This window comes from Cyprinus carpio, chromosome B20 (genome assembly GCF_018340385.1).
Source record: "Cyprinus carpio isolate SPL01 chromosome B20, ASM1834038v1, whole genome shotgun sequence".
NCBI classification, from domain to species: Eukaryota; Metazoa; Chordata; class Actinopteri; order Cypriniformes; family Cyprinidae; genus Cyprinus; species Cyprinus carpio.
In genome coordinates, this window is record NC_056616.1 from 22,363,079 (window position 1) to 22,380,964 (window position 17,886).

The window sequence follows — 17,886 nt, forward strand, 5'->3', positions numbered from 1 at the left end:
ATCAGGACTTTGGAGCACTTACAGATGGTAGACAACCAAAATGAGTAATGCCGCCGCGCGTACCGCCGCCGCAGGGCCGCGGCGTTAACTGCAAATCAGTCGCGTGTTAAAATCATTCGCGAAACTACCGCCAGGTGGCGCAAAGGGACGGATTGCGAACTGAATGTAATTGTGTATATATATATATATATATATATATATATATATGTATGTATATTTTTATTTTTTATATATATATATATATATATATATATGTATGTATATATATATATATGTATATATTTAAAATGTTTTCATTTCGGTTCATTCTTGGTTTAAAAATAATAATAATAATAATAATAATAATAATAATAATAATAATAATAATCTTCAGGTTCCATTTGCAGAGCGAAATGAGAACGTTCCAGCATTTACAAATAATTCTTATTAACTCTGTTATTATTCTTGATTTTTCAAACTGCTAACACTTTGCATTTTTGAATTGTGGCTTTACTGTGTGACCAATAATTGTGAATTGTGACTTTGATCGCGCTGGTGCCTCACGCGCACATATTCATTGGAAACAGCAGTCGTTCACCGAGCCATGCGGCGCGAGCAGCGGGCCATTTTGGCATAATTTTGCTAATTATGATTTTTTTTTTCGTCGATACTGAAACACGTGTGAAATCCAAAGCCTATTTTACCTAATGAATAAGAGTTTAGCTTCAAATGGGCAACATGTTTGGATTTGTCCCGAATGAAAGAGATAAGCCCATAATGTATCGCTTTAAATTATTTTTAATTATTATTATTTTTGTTGTTGTTTATAAGCCTATATTATTATATAGCCTGCTGCAATTATATTTATCCATTAGAATTATATATTTGTAATTCTTGTTCTGTTCTGATAATTTTTTTTAAATTTAAAGGATTTGTTGTAAAGTTTATGTTTCTAAAAATGTCCTGTTGGTAAATTAGCCTATAGCATTATTAGGCCTGCCGTTATTATTTCTGAATGTTATAAAATGCAACTCTCACAAATGTAATTTATTTTTTAGCGGGTTTTCGTGTATGTTTTTATCCAGCTTTATTTTTCCATTGCATCTAAAAATGACTTTGTGCATCACATTCACTTCGTGAACAAACAAATATAACTTCAGATCTCCCTCCTGCGATGCTCAGCTGTGGACGATTTCAAAATGTTTGATATAAATTTTGCTGTCACATTTTATACAGGAATTGTTCATTAAAAAAAAAAAATCAAATTATATTGTTAGGTTTTATGCTAACATGCACTCAAGTCTTCGGATACTATAAAAGATACAAGTTCATTTAGGCTAGCATGCACTGTGACATTTTACCGTTTTCAACTTATAAACTCCTTGAGATTTTAAAGTCAGTTTAATAGTATTGAAATTCAAGTTGAATCTCGAAAAAAAAAATTAATTAAATTGTTTCTATGAATTAATAAGTTAGCATGACTTTTTCATCATAGCATTTTTTACGAGCTGTATTTGTTTTCTGAAACCAAGCAACCACTTTTTTAAATCTATGAATCGCTCGCATATCTCCTACAACCTACAAATAAGGGCTAATAGAGGTTCTTTCTTTAATTATTTATTTATAATGTTTATTCTTGAAGAAAATAAGTATTTATTCTTTAATAAAATAAGGGATCCAAATATTTGTAATGTACAATAATATAGGCCTATATCTGCCTGCAGTTAAAAAAGTCTGATTTGTTTTGATTCATCCATTTATGTTACAATTAGCCTATTCTAAAAATAAAAATAAATAATGTCATAAAAAATGCCATCGGTCTGAATAAATTTTACCATTATAGAATTGGTGGGGGTAGTAATTTAGGAGGTTAAAATACAGTGAAATTACAAATGGCATGGGATTTTAAAGCATGACAACTTAAGGTCTATGAAACATCTGATGCATTTTTTAAACAATGGCACTTAAAGTTTTCAACTAAAATAATACTATTTCAACCATATAGCCTGTGAATAAATAAATAAAATGCATACTTTTCAGTGAAAGAACACTGAGAGTGTAGGTTGCTTCTGGTGTTTGGATTTGTACTTTAATATAATGAGCTCCAAGTTTAAGGATAGCCTACACTAGTTGTATTTTTTTTTTTTTTTTTTTTTTACTCTCTATTTAACAGCATTAACTTTGCGCGAGTCCCGCGCGCTGTGAAGCGGGAGCAGCTTACGGAGGATTCTGCTTGGTCTTAAAGCCTTCCGCAAACGCCTACGTACACAAATAACAATGATTTTGGCAAAAAATAATGATTAATTATCAATTGATAATTTGTTATTATTTTGGTCTAGTGAAAATAATAATATGGGCTGCGGGAAAATAATGAATAAAAAGAGAAGGGCTGCTGTGAGTGCAGGCATGTTTCTACCCAGTAACATGACAATACAGCGTTCCTCACAGACCAAAAACAGACCGAGTTCAGTTCAGCTGGAGGGGGCTGGGGTGAGGTTCTGTATAGCTTGTGGGGGTCGAGATAAAGGTGTGAATCTCTTGCTCTTTCATATGGACAGTCTTATGAGGGTATCAAACTTGCAGAACAGGTTTTAGGACAACTTTAAAGAAAGGTTTGATCACTTCAAATGTTGACTACTGTATAGCGCAATAAAGTTTATTAGTTATTATAACTTAATTTCAGAGGAAGTTGCCTTAACTTAAAAAAAAAAAAAAAACTGTTGCATTAGGGCGGGGCGATAGGCCTATGGCCTAAAAAAAATCCCCGATTTTTTTCACAAAAAAATCAATTTAAATCGATCTTTTTTTTTTTTGCCTCCCTACTTAAAATCAATATTCAAATGACAAAGAAATTGTTCAAAACAAGTTTTAATATAAAATTATTTTATTTTTTAATACTAGCCCATCATGCCATCCACTCGGCGTTAAGAGCTGTTCAGATTAAAATTGGCAGCTCCGCAGTGAGTCAGTGTCATGGACGGAGGACAGACCAAGTGTAGGCCTAAATCAGTTTTCTAGTCTATATATTCATCTCGTTATGCCGCTGGTTTAGGTTATGTATTTATTTTTATTTCTTATATCAATTATTTGTAAATATAGCAGACACTGTCTAACCGTGTCTACACCGGACGGCCTTGTTCATATAGGGCGAAACATCTCTCTCACTCGGCAGTACAGTAGGCCTACGTGAGCGGAGTGGAGCAGCAACAATTTCCCTCCGCGCTCCGAGCATTTAATAATCACTAAGCTCCGCGTTCATACCAGAAACACTGCTCCGCCTTCACTCCGTGGCTAAAGTTGAAATGTTATGTTCATAATAGGTTATAAAATTAAAATTAAAAATAAATAAATAAATAAAATTACAGGAGAGTTTCAAAGGGGATTAGGCTATTGTGTGCAAACTTTTTGTACCAAACGCCAAACTAATAAAATTGTCAGCATTAAAAGGTATAATTGCTGCTTTCTGCTGTGCAAATTTTGTTTGTGATGAAAATAACAGTTTACATTTTCGTCAGTTATTTTATCTACAGATCAATGCATTTGTTACAGATTTCTGCTCATTGAAGTAGCCTACTGTAAGATTACATTTGTTTGAATGCATTATTGCGACAGCGATTACGTGTGAATGTGCTGTATCTGTTTAAATCACGCTTTAACCCGAAAATTAATCAGTAAAAGGAAGACAAATTCCTTGAGAACTAGCCTGTAACATCCCGCTCGACTATTGCCGTCATTATAGTCTTCTGATCGGAGAGATTATGTGTATCAAGCTATAGCTAAATATGTTTATCATGTGAATTCTTGCTAAATATGCAGTTATATTACGGGCTGTTGGCATGAATTGTATTCGTGATGGAGCGGTGCTGGAGCGAGTGAAAACCACGACGCTCCTGACTTTTAAAAAATCCGCTTCTCTTCAGTCAGAATCACTCCGCTCCGCTCATACTCTGCTCGGCAGCGTGTCTCAGACGCGCGGGGAGGGTTGAGCCCAATCATTCTCAAAACATAAAATATTTATTTTATTTTATTTTATTTATCAATTTTCGTTTTTGTGTTTCAGAGGAAAAATCAGTGTTAAGGCATCTCTCCATTACAGACCGTTCTGAAGGAAGAATTTATCCAAACGCGTATAAAATTCTTTAAAAACTTTAACAGAGATGTCTAGATGGTATTTAATAGGTCTGCTTCCCACGTAAGATTTTTCTAGTTACTAGTCGTTCATTTGTCATTATTCAGCTAATCGCAAATTTATATTAAATTTACAACTATAATCCAGCCTTAATATATTCCACGCTCAAGAACATGCATTAAGTTCGTCACAAAGCACAGGCAGAAGTAGCCTAATAATAAAAAGGAGACATGTTAATTATTTATTAATTATTTATTAATAAACAAATGTTTTCTTGTCGGCTCCAAGATGAAATTCACAGTGCTGACTCTCTCCACATGGACGCGCCTTTAAACAGAAATACAACCTTCACAGATTACATAATGCTTTCGTTTTGAATTGATTCGTTTAAAAGACATTTCAAGCTTTCTGTAGATATATTTCTCATGTATGTGAGACACCACAATTTTCAGTTATTTCATTATCAGGAAAAAATCACGTGATTGAGAGGGCGCCTCCCTGTCATGTATGCGCATTAATAATTTTTGCACAAACACTTGAATATAAATAATAATTCACATTTTGCATATGCATCACAAAGTAAATAATTTTTTACATGCAATTATCCAAAATAAAACCAAACGAGATTTGTAATGAAGATAAAATATGTAGACAAATAAGAATAAATGCTGCGTGCACTCAGCATCATGCAGAGCAAATCTTGCACTGATATTTTACGGAATATTATACAAACCTGCATTTAAAATGTGGCTGCAATTTATTTATTTATTTTATTTATTTATTTTTACTTTACTTAAATTATATGAAAGCAAGCAAAGAAGACTCCATTTAAAATCACTGAAGTTGTCAATTAATTAAGCTCTTTTTTTTTTTTTTTTTTTACATCGTGTGTACTTTGTTGATAAGTGAGGACGTTGTATTAATCCGTCCATTCTTTAGAGTTGCAATGATTTACTAGTTAAATCGTGCAGGTTTAATTTATTCGTTTCTTGTTTTAATTAGGCCTAAATAATGGGAGCGAAATGATACAGTGCCTTACGTTTTACTAAAATAAAGAAAATAATTTATAAAACACGCAAGCCTAGCTCACAATAGGCTATCACTTTTAATGCTCCGATGCAAAGTAAAACCACATTTTCTTTTTAATAATATAACACATAATTCATATTATATAAAATATACTGCACACTATTTAAATGTGTCTAAACTAAAATATGGTGTAGAGAAAATATAAGCACAGGCTCATAGGCTTGACATTTATCCTGCTTGAATTCGCTCTAAGAAACGCACATATCTTCATAAGGACTAAACTTTCATCTGTGAATATTAAATATTTTTTCTTTCATTTTCCCCACTGCAATCAAATATAACACTTCGGTGAGGCAAAGCTGACGTCTATTTGCGAAAATGTGCTTTGATGCGCTTGTTTGAAAACCTGTGATTAAAGCGCCACTCAGCGGTCAAAAGCTGCAAATGCACTTTGCAGACGCCGCGGCGGCGGTACGAGCGGCGGTAGAAACGACGTTTTGGATGTCCACCTACTGTATCTTGAAGCATTTGATTCAGATTGGGACTTCGGAGGGGGTTTGTGAATCTTTTGATTTAGATCAGAACTTTGGAACGGGTGCACTAATCTTTTGGTTCATATTTGAAATTCTGGGTTTGTGAATCATTTCGCGAATTGAAATATTTGTGATACACGCTTCGAAGTCCCGATCTGAAATGATGGTTTGCGGATCATTATTTAAATCGGGACTTCTTAACGGGTATCGCAAATCATTTGATTCAGATCGGGATTTCGAAATGGGTTCGTGAATCGTTTGATTCAGATCAGAACTTCGGAGTGGTTTTTTTGTTTGTTTGTTTGTTTGTTTTTTGTTGTTGTTAATTGTTGTAAGGGACGTGTTGCCAGGTAAAAAAAAAAATAAAATTTTATCTTTCAATTTAATCTTAAAAGGACACATAGTATGAATATAGAGGTACAGTTTTGACAGGATTAAAATAACTTTGGATAGTTTCCATATGCTTCTCTAGATCAGCTCTGAATAGAGAAAGAAAAGAGAGGTTTAGAGCCAGATTTTTATTTATGTATGTGAAATTATGTATGTCTGCTGTTGTGTCTCCAGAAATGTCAAAATCGAACCCACGCCTAAGATATTTGATATGTCGGGTTTTTTTGTTTTGTTTGTTTGTTTGTTTTTTGTTTTTGTTTTTTATTTTGACAGAGCAGCCGGTAGAGTGCACTGTTTTACACTGTTAACTCTAAATGGATGGTCAACCAAATGACAATGAAATCTCTGTCCAAATGAGCTCTGTATCTCATGAATGACTGTTCTGTTTCACTGCTGTACATTAATCTACATATTATAACGCTGTAAAATAAAACAAAATGCAGGAATGCTTCAGTGCAGCCCACAGTCAGGGCTAAAGATGATGTAAACAAGCATTGTGTTGCAATATTCTTGTGTTGTAGATTGATAGAAAAACAGCATTCATGTGACTACGATTGACAGATTTACATCTGTGGGTGATGCTGTGCATGGCTGTAATGTATTGCATTTTTTCTGGACATTTCTTGATGGTTCATCCAGGTAACACACTCTTCTATGCATGACAGTTCTCTCAGATTTCTGTGCCTTTACTTACAGAAAAGTACTGTGATGGTAATGAGGTACAGATGTAATACCATTTTTTTTTATTATTATTATTATGAATGATTACTCATGTACCATTTGGTATTTACATTGCACTCAAAATACCATTTGTTATTTGCATGGTTTTGTGAAGAGTAGCATAGTATAATCATGTTACCATAAGCAAGACAAGTGTTGTTGTCAAACATCTTTATAGAAACAGGGCTGTAAACACTAGCCTGTTTAAATGACTGTGACATTTCTGACACGTCTGTGTCAGTGTTTGTCATATCATGCTGTCACGCTTGTGGCACTTTTGCAAGACTTTGCCAAAAAAAAAGGCAATGACTGTCTTAATTCAGCAAGTTTTCAAAGATGTTTGATTATTTTTTGTTATTTAATTATTTATTTATTTTTTGTTCACATGCTTCAGCTAAGGGAGTGAATCTCACAAAAAAACATGTATTGGTCAAGTCACAGTTTACCCCCAAATCAGAAGAATTTTAATGGAATGATACCTATTTTAAGATCAGGGTTTTCTTAATTCTCATTTTCATAAATCATAAAAATCTTATTCTGATTCCCGTAATCATCAGGATAGCATCAGGATATTTAATTGGACATTTTGGAATTTCCAATGGTGATCCTTATACAAATAAACTACGAAATCTAAATATGTATATTATAAATATTTTTTAAAAAAGTGTAATTTTACTGTTTTCAGTTTTCAGGCTGTATGAATATTTTATATATATAAATAAATGTGCATAAAACAAAATCTGAACAGTTACAGTCAGTAAGGTTGGTTTTTGAAAGAAGTTAATACTTTTATTCAGCAAGTATGCATTACACTGAGAAGTGACAGTAAAAGGCATTTATAATGTTAAAAGAGATGGGGTGAAATGTGACCTGGATATGTTCTTGACTCTGATATGCTCTCAAATATTAGTTTTTGTCCCTATTCTGTTTTCCTTTCAGCCCCCAATGTTTGATCTACAGTACCTGACACAGAAAGTTCATTTCTACCCCAACGACTGCTTGGGTAGTTATGACAGTCTTTTCCTGATTTGGCGGAATACCGTGGTCCAGCTGTCAGCAGGGTTCACAGACGTCTGTTTCAACCCCCTCAGCTGCTAAACGCTACGAGAGACTGAGCGCATGAGTTAAAATTAGCTCTTAGTCAACACAGCGCTTCACAGGTCAGAACATAAAAGAGTGAGGGGTCTCTCCAGACGCTCTAAATTGTCTCTGTGTACCGTCTTTCCCTCATCCAGGACGTTGAATAGGCAAGAGAAGTGAGCCGGATTCATATCAACTAGATCTGGCCATCTCTGCCTCCCCTCTTATTGGTCATTCTTTCTCTCTCTCTCTCTTCTCAGTCATTCTGCTCGCTCAGACTTGGATTGAGGACAATACAGTTCTCACAGACTGTTAGTGCTCAGACCGTCTCAGTGGGAACAGAAGACAGCGTAAAGACCGGACCACAAGAAAGAGTGTCTTTGTGATGCTTCATTCCAGGAACAGATGGACATTAAAGTGGACGTTTCTTTTGATACGTTTTTGAAGTCTTTGCTGACTTTGACACAAAGTCAACTGTGAACGGAGACCTGTAACTTGGGACCATATCAAAAAGGTATGTTGTGTACTTCTAAAAATGTCATTTTTAGTGTTTATCATCAATATAGGAATGGTTATGATGCTTTAAATGGCAAAATTGAGTGGTGGTTTTTGTAAACTGGTTGCTATGCTGTATTTGTACATAGTTATTTGTGTGTGTGTGTGTGTGTGTGCGTGTGTGTGTGTATTTACTATATATATATATATATATATATATATATATATATATATATATATATATATATTACAGTTTTATGATACTTTATTTCTGTATGTTTTTTGATTCGTTTTGCGTTTTTATTTTTTGTTCATTATTTTGTGTTATGATTTGTTTTTTACTGTTTCAATTTACCTGAGAAGCTTATAACTTTTTGTGCCAACTTACCCCATTTAGTGTGATGACATCCTTTTTATCTCGTTGATTTTCAATTTTTTTTAAAATTTTTTTTATGATTTTTGGATTTAAAAAATCCTTTAGCTTCAAGCCATATAAAAACTTGAGGAAGGGATTTTTTTTTACTTGATCTAGTTAAAAACCACCTGGCAAATAGATAAAACAATTAAAAAACCACTTTACCAACCATATTGCAGGAAGTATCACAATCTAGTTTATTTGTGTTTATGTGCATGGTGACCATGCAACTGAGAAATCTGCTTGTCTCTGACTTCATTTTGAGTATGGGCAGCTTTCAGGAAGCGCTTCATCAGATTGCACTCAGCGTTTCCATTTCCTACTGAAGGAGTTCCTCTGACACGGGCTCACGGGAGCTGGCTGGCAGCGCTACAGCACTTTGAAGTTGTCAGTGACAGAGATGATGTCTTAAATCAGCCTGTTTGACTCAGTATTCTCTCTGGACCTTAGGATCTGTCTAAACATTTCAGGTTTGTGGAGGAAGTCCACATGTGGGTGAGCAGAAAGAGAAGAGTTGCATGTGTTTAGACTCACAATGCATTTAGCAAATAATCAGCTGTCATAAGGCACCATGTCTTTATGGACACTTGGAAATGGTGTGGCAGTCTGATTTCTTTCATGCCCTCAGGAATGAATCATGGGCCGCAGTTAGCATCTGAGCTAATGACCTGATGAGCAGATTTAAGACATGGTGCATGACATCAGTGCTCCAATTCTGCACCGCCATGTGAGAAACAACAACAAGCTCATGCTCGTACCATTGGGCCGTGCCGTCGTCATGACAACAAAACAGAAGCCAATTGTTTAAGTGGTTTGTTTAGTTCATTGAAATGTGTTTAGTTTATTTTTAACAAAAAGCATGTAGGTCCTAAATGTCAACTAACACCGCTGTTGATTGATTTTACTAAAACATGCGCTTACGAAAAAGTCCATGGCATGCTAAGGTATTTGTTAAAGTACTTGGAGAACTAGGTAAATACACTGAATATGAATCATTCAGTACTATATCAAAGTACTGTGGTTTTAGAACATGCGGCATGGTAGTACCATGGTATTTGAATATGATATAAATTGTTTCTATGGCATATGTTAAAGTACCACGGTATTACCATAGTTTTGAACATGTACCATGGTATTTTTGAAGTCTTATTAAAGTATGTGTATAGGACCATAGCATGACCAATGCACATAGTAATAACTTGCTATTTGAATATGGTTATCATTGAGTACCATAGTACGCAGTATATCAGAGTAAAATGGTATCACAATGTGTTTGGGCTTGTACTGTATCATGGTATGCTTTGCAGTTTCTTTCATAGTATGAATATGATACACTAAATGTTTCTTTAAAATTAAAAGCACAAAGCATTTTTTTTTTATTTGTTGAGGTGAGTTTGTGTGTGAAAAAAAAAGTGACATTAAAGACAATTATAATATTACAAAAAAAAATCCGGTTTCAAAAAAATGCTGTTCTTTTCATCAAAAAACTTTGCTTTCATGTAAAAAAAAAAAAAAAAAAAATTAGCATATTCTGATGATTTCTGAAGGATCATGTGACACTGAAGACTGGAGTAATGATGCTGAAAATTCAGCTTTGCATCACAGGAATAAACTGCATTTTAAAATATATTAAAATAGAAAACTGTTATTTTAATTATTTAAAATATTTCACAATATTACTGTTTTTACTGTATTTTTGATTGAATAAATGTAGCCTTGGTGAGCAAAAGAGACTTCTTTTAAAATCTTTAATTTTTGAATGGTAGTGTAATCCTTTGATTATCATCACTTTACCATGGTACATCCACAGTACTTTTTAAGTAAGAGTAGTTGATATAGTGATGTAGTAGTCACATTTTATGTCCATAGGAAATGGCTTCTTAATGGCATGTAAGAATAAGTTTCCAAGCAGTCCATTATAAAATAGGGAAGTGTGTTTGTTTTTAAAGGAGTTGTTGCATATGAGCTGTGACATTGGGCATGCATAAAATGTTAAACTCTTCACCTGTTAGTACTCAAGGCTGTATAGTGTCAGTCTTCACTCCTTCAGGAAGGGTGTGTGTCTCTAAAAATGACACAGTCGTGGGACGCAGAATTAACATTATATCATTACAGCCAAAGCAGGCTCTGTGGTGAGATCATCTCTCTGCTGCAGCCCACACCTATTGTCAGAAAAAAATGTGGTGGTGAGCCAAAAGCATTACTGCAGACGCTGAGAGATCTGGGGTCGCTTGTGGCTTTGTGCTTTTTTTTTTTTTTTTTTTTTTTTTTTTTTTTTTTGCAAAACTCTTCCAAAGCAGAAATCATGGATATCTTTTTTTTCTGATGGATTTGTTGTGACATAGTACTAATTACTAATTTGATGTTTAGTTTATTCTTTAATCCAAAGTGATTTGAGTACATTCAAAGGAACAGTTCAACCAAAAAAAAATAAAAACAGATGAAAATGTACTCTCCCTCAGGCCATGCAAGATGTAGATGAGTTTGTTTCTTCATCAGATTTGGAGAAATGTGTCATTGCATCACTTGCTCACCAACTGATGCTCTGCAGTGAATGGGTGCTGTCAGAATGAGAGTCCAAACAGCTGATAAAAACATCACAATAATCCACAAGTAATCCACACCACTCCAGTCCATCAATTCATGTCTTGTGAAGAGAAAATCTGCATGTCTGGAAGAAGCAAATCCATCAATGAGATGTTTTTAAATTTAAAGGAAAGGATTATGGATTGGTGTTTCGGCCAGAAGTTTGTGATATTTTTTATCAGCTGTTTGAACTCTCATTCTGACGGCACCCATTCACTGCAGAAGATCCTTTGATGAGAAAGTGATTGAATGTTGAATTTCTCCTAATCTGTTCCTATGAAAAAACAAACTCATCTACATCTTGGATGGCCTGAGGGTGAGTAAAGTACCATTATAAATATTATTAGTGTGATACGAGAGTTTCATCACTTTAACTTATTTCCTCCGTCCTCAGTTTTACTGTACGAGGGAAATGATCTGGTCATTCGTCAACTGTGACCGGCGATCGGAGCAGATCCATATGGCCATATGAAAACATGCTTATCAGTAACATTTGCTCATCAATCACAGCCGGCAAGACAAAGGATATCGCTGTGACATAAACGACTCCCAAAGCGTGTATGAAGCTAACACTGAAGTCATTACACGTCGAGTGTTTCTCATTCTGGGTCAGCAGATGTCTTTCTGAAGGAGGTGATTTTGAAGGAGCTGTTTGTGCAATGGAAAGAATGTTCCAGATAGCAGAGCTATTCCTGAGAAAAGGCACGTCATATTGCATCACTGCCGCAGTCTTTGCTGACCGTGGGTCATTCTCAGTGCTGTCTGATTTTTTGTTTTTATTATTATGATGTTGACTTGACTCATGCTATTGCACAAATTCGGGTGTGTTTATTTCCAAATCCCTATCCTGAGACCTACATTTCTAGCTCTAAACCCCTTGTGAAGAATTCAAGATATTTTCAATAAACTCAGCACAGTTTGCTAACTGTCTAAACTCTTTTTATTTTGTTTTTGTAGTGGACTGCAGAATATATAAAAAATTCCATTTTTCAAATTTCATGATTCTATCTACCTGTTCTATTGTTTCATCCATCCATTGTTTTATAGGTCCATCCATCCCTCAATCCATCTTTTGTTCTACCATTCTGTCATTCCTTCCATCATCCATCCATCCATCCATCCATCCATCTATTGTTTTAGCGTTCCTTCCATCTGTCCATCCATCCATCAAATCTGTTGTTCTATATATCATTCTATCATTCCATCTACATTCATCCATCATCCATCCATCCATCCATCCATCCATTCACCCATTTAGCATTCTCATTTTATCCATTTATCATTCCATCCACCCATCCATCCATCCATCCATCCAGTGTTCTTTCCTTCTATCATCAGTCCTTCCATCCATCTGTCCATCCATCCATCCATCCATCCAGTGTTCTTTCCTTCTATCATCAGTCCTTCCATCCATCCAGCTGTTGTTCTTTCCTTCTATCCATCAGTCATTCCTTCCATCCTTCCATCCATCCATCCATCCATTCATCCGTCCATTCATCTGTTGTTCTTTCCTTCTATCATCACTCCATCCATCCTTCCATACATCCATCCATCCATCCATCCATCCATCTGTTGTTCTTTCCTTCTATCCATCAGTCCATCCTTCCATCCATCTGTCCATCCAACCATCTGTTGTTCTTTCCTTCTGTCCATCAGTCCATCAATTGTTTTATTGTTAAATCCATCCATCCATTTATTTGTCCTGCATCTGCTCTGAGGAACTACATTGTTTGGCAGGAGAATGTTTTTACTAATGTAATTACATTTTATTTGCTTTGTTTTATTTTGTGAAACCTTGCAACATATATGGAATAAGTCCATGTTGTGCCTAACAATGCCCCTCAGCTGTTATAAATTCACTGTAAACCATGGCTTTTTGGGGCTTATTGCTTTATTACAGCCTGCATCTTCCACAGAAGCTGCTACATTCTGTTACATTTATACATAATTGTGTAAAGACAGAGGTCTTGTTCATTCTATCTGTGTTTATTTTGCAATAACGACTCACTTTATTTTTCTTCTTACATGGTATTCAGGACAGCTGGCTGTCTAATGTAAATTAGAGAGACAGAGAGATGAGAAAAGAAGCAAATTTCAGTGCAGTAGTACTGCTTGACCGTCATGAAGTATGAGAGTCCTCTTGAACTCTCACCTAAAACTCAACTCCACGTTTTCGTCATGTGCCATTTTAACCTAGGCTGTAGTTTATGATTCCTATTTTTGTATGCACTCTTTGTACTGTAGTTTTGTTTCTCTCTCTCTCTCTCTCTCTCTCTCTCTCTCACTCTCTCTCCTTCCCATGAAGGGTGACATCAGGTCACATTTATTAGATTAAGGCTGTGGTCCTCATCATGCCAGCTCTGGACGGCTCATCGCCCACATGCTTGTTGAATGGCGGTGTGCGCACTGAGTGAACAATCAGTCAGATGTGTTTGTGTTTTTGTTTTCTTTTTTCCCCCATATCACTGGACCACATAAACATAGCTTAAAATGCATTTATGCATTTGTCAGATGCTTTATCTGCAACTTGCATTGCATCCAAGGTGTGCATCAACATATTTATCAGATTCAATATCCATTTGATTAACGTGAATGAATAGATCATTCAATCAGATCAGGAATGTGTGTTAAGATAGTGTTGACTTTGACTTGAAGTGCATTCAGGCACAAATAGCTGGTGTGCACTTGTAATATGGGTATTTTTAGCATCTCACACTACAGGAAGGTACAGGAGGAAATGACAGGTGATAAGAGCTTGTGACATCACAGGAAGTGTTTCGTCTGGTGCATGAGTGTTGTTGTAGGTATTGTACTTCTGATGAGAACATGACTGGAGTTGTATAAGGAAGATTGCACGGTAAACATGTTACAGAGGAGAATACTTTGATGTTGGTGAAATTGCATTCTGTTACACTCATTTCAGCATCAACTTCGCCTAAAATGCTTTAAGGGCAATTAAAAATGGACAGAAATGTAAACAATCTTATTTAGAATTCCAGTCTAATTTTCCAGTATCCAAAAATATTTAACATAATTACATTGCATTCAGCATTAAGAGTTGTTTTCAGTATTTTGTCTTACTGCACTTGTTTTAAGTGTAAAAAAATCTGGCGTATTTAAGATGCATTCCTTAAAATTTTTTGACATTTTAAGTGGAAAACTACTCAAGACAATTCATTACAATTAATGTAGCAATGTAGAGCTATAAAATTAATGCCTTGGGAGCAATACAAATACAGAAATTTGACAAATGGAACACAGCAAGTATAAATCCTACTTTTAACAAGCATTTTAAGTTAAAATATCTAAAACTCCTCAAAATGTAATTGCATTGTGCAATATTAAGACTTTAGAGAGTGTATTTTGTCTTATAGCACTTGGCAGATTTTTCCACTTGTTCAGTGTATAAAAATCTGGCATATTCAAGGTGCATTATTTGTATCTTGTTTTAAGGATTTGCAGACATTTCAACTGTAAAACAAGCCCAAACAACTCATTAAAATGTAATCGCATAAAATCAAATGCATTAATGTGGACAGCAATGTCTCAGTGACCTGACCTGCTACTGATCTCTAGAGGAGACATTTCTCAATGTTTTCTCTGCCTCAGAAGAAACATTTGAGAAAAGGGCACTTCAGCAAGTCTTTTGTATTCAGTTGTTGCTCTCATTGAGAAATCTCTGATGTGTTAAAATAATGACCTTTATGACAAAGTGACATGACATACAGCCAAGTATGGTGACCCATACTCAGAATTTGTGCTCTGCATTTATCCCATTCAAAGTGCACGCACACAGCAGTGAACACACACACACCATGAACACACACCCGGAGCAGTGGGCAGCCATTTATACAGCGGTGCCCAGGGAGCAGTTGGGGGTTCGGTGCCTTGCTCAAGGGCACCTCAGTCGTGGTATTACCGACCCGAGACTCAAACCCACAACCTTAGGGTTAGGAGTTAAACTCCCTAACCATTAGGTCACAACTTCCCCACTTATTATGACCTTAATTCTGGTAATCATATGATCAACACAAACACAGCTTGTCAGTTTGTGCCAGACAAATCGTCAATACGAGAGTTTTTTGCCCTTATTTAGTCACAGTGCTCCAGCCTTCACACGACTGAGACAAACTCTGACGTTTTCCTCCAGAACTGGAGATGTCTGTGTGGGTGCAGGACTGTCTCTCTGTGTGGTGGAGGATGGGGGAGGAAATATTTACACAACTGCTACCACCTGCCATTATGTCGTTTAACACTGGTTATCTGGTTGAGGTTGACAGTGGGTTGAAACCAAGGAGGTCTGTAATACCTTGAGAAAGTCTGTTTGCATTTCTGGTTATTTCAGTGGTGCATGGTTTTACTAGTGCATGCCAGTGTTGCTATGGTTAAAAATATATAAATAAATAAATGCATACATACATACATACATACATACATACATAAGCAAACATTTTTGTTATTTGAAATAAAAAAGAAATAAAATAAAATATCAGATGAAAACTTAAACCAAAATTAGAAATGTTGCCTTGGCATTTTACTGAAATAAGTTTAACTTAAAATATAAAAATTACTAACTGAAATGAAACTAAAACAATTTATAAGTTTTTTTTTTTTTTTTAAATGACGAAAGCATTCTTGTATATTTTAGTGACAGTTCCACTAGTGCATGCCAGCGTTAAAATATTTGTTAATTGAAAACTGAAATAAAATGAAATATTAGATGAAAATAAGTGTGCTTAAAATTTTTAAATTACTAATAAAAAACTTTAAAAATACATAGTTTTTTTATATATAAATAAATATTGAATAAATAAATAAATTAATAAATAAATAGCTTGTAAAAATGAAATATAAATATTAGCAGAAAAACATAAACTACACAAAAATGAGAAGTATTACCTTGGCATGTAACTGAAATAAGTTTCAATTAAAATATTAAAATTACTAACTGAAAAAAGTGTATATATATATATAATATATATATATATATATATATATATATATATATATATATATATATATATATATATATATATATATATATATATATATATATATATAATATGACAAAGTCCTATAATTAAAAATTCAAGCAAAATAAAAAAAATAAATAAAAGCTTATTCAAAATATTAATAAATATAAGTATATAAATAATAATTTATTTTTGTAAGAGATGATTTATTAAAGATAAATAGTTCATTTAATTTATTTTTTACATTTAATTTTTTATTTAATATGCATGCACCCTTTAATATGCATGGTTGATATGAGCCAGTTTTTGTGATCCCAGATTAGCCGTACTCTTATGCCAACAAAGTATGTGCCGGTATTTGAGTGTGCATCATGTGCATCAAGCTCCAGCAGTATCCATTACTAAATATAAACAAGGTGCCACTGATGCTTGCCCACCTCAGCTGAAAATACCCAGAGAATTTGAGGAATTAATTATCACAGGAGCTGCAAGTAACCAGGGTTCATTCACGGCATTCGGCCGTTAAAATTTCCCTGGAGACATGTGTGTAACAAAACCAATAGCTGTGAAGTTAAACATCCTCGATCGGATTGGAGGATGAATTGTGAGTGTTTCTGGTGTCTCCTGTGCACAAGTGTGTCTCTCGCTATAAATACTGCTCAATTTCAGCAAGGAGCAGCTGCGTGAAGCGCCCGGGGAGCTCTTCAGGAGAGAGGTGCATATTCTCAGTGTAAATATAAGACAAACTCTCATTTATATCTCCCAGCTGCTTCTGTCTCCAATAATAACAGAGCTTAAGGTCACCCCGAATCTCTCGGGCATAATCAAAGTTAAAAATACACCCGTCTCGAGTTAGAGAATTGAGGTTTGTGAAAAACTCCAATAGATCGAACTCTCGTCTAAATTACTGTTTGAGCATCAGTCTGTCAGCAGCTTCTGTATATTTTGGGATTTCCTCATAGAGGACATAATGAACATTTATGTGTGTACAAGTGTTGTCATTGCTATTTTGGACAGAGAATGAATGTTATAACAGAAGCACAACAAATCAATGACACCATCAAAATGAAAACACTCCCATGGCCGCAACTGCGCAACGCTTCTATTAATAACACATACTTTCTGCAACAATTCATCTGCCAGGGTTTTATCTATGCCAGGGTCTGTCTGTCTGTCTGTCTGTCTGTCTGTCTGTCTGTCTGTCTGTCTATCTATCTATCTATCTATCTATCTATCTATCTATCTATCTATCTATCTATCTATCTATCTATCTATCTATCTATCTATCTATCTGTCTGTCTGTCTGTCTGTCTGTCTGTCTGTCTGTCTATCATCTATCTATCTATCAGTCTGTCTGTCTGTCTATCATCTATCTATCTATCTCTCTGTCTGTCTGTCTGTCTCTCTGTCTATCATCTATCTATCTATCTATCTGTCTGTCTGTCTGTCTGTCTGTCTGTCTATCAGTCTGTCTGTCTGTCTGTCTGTCTCTGTCTATCATCTATCTATCTTATCTATCTGTCTGTCTGTCTGTCTGTCTGTCTGTCTGTCTGTCTG

General features: G+C 35.0%; 1 protein-coding gene across 7 annotated transcripts in view; it reads left to right on the plus strand.

The window, feature by feature from the left end:
- The first annotated feature begins 7,895 nt into the window (after positions 1–7,895).
- Positions 7,896–17,886, plus strand: part of LOC109056349 (filamin-A-interacting protein 1) — a 27,900-nt gene continuing 17,909 nt past the window's right edge. For 2 of the 7 annotated variants that reach the window (XM_042746304.1, XM_042746305.1), the window contains exon 1: positions 7,918–8,374. The gene's annotated coding sequence lies outside the window, so the exon portion shown is untranslated. Of the gene's footprint in view, positions 8,375–17,886 lie in introns of all 7 variants that reach the window. The other 5 variants (XM_042746300.1, XM_042746301.1, XM_042746299.1 and 2 more) reach the window with 5 other exon arrangements.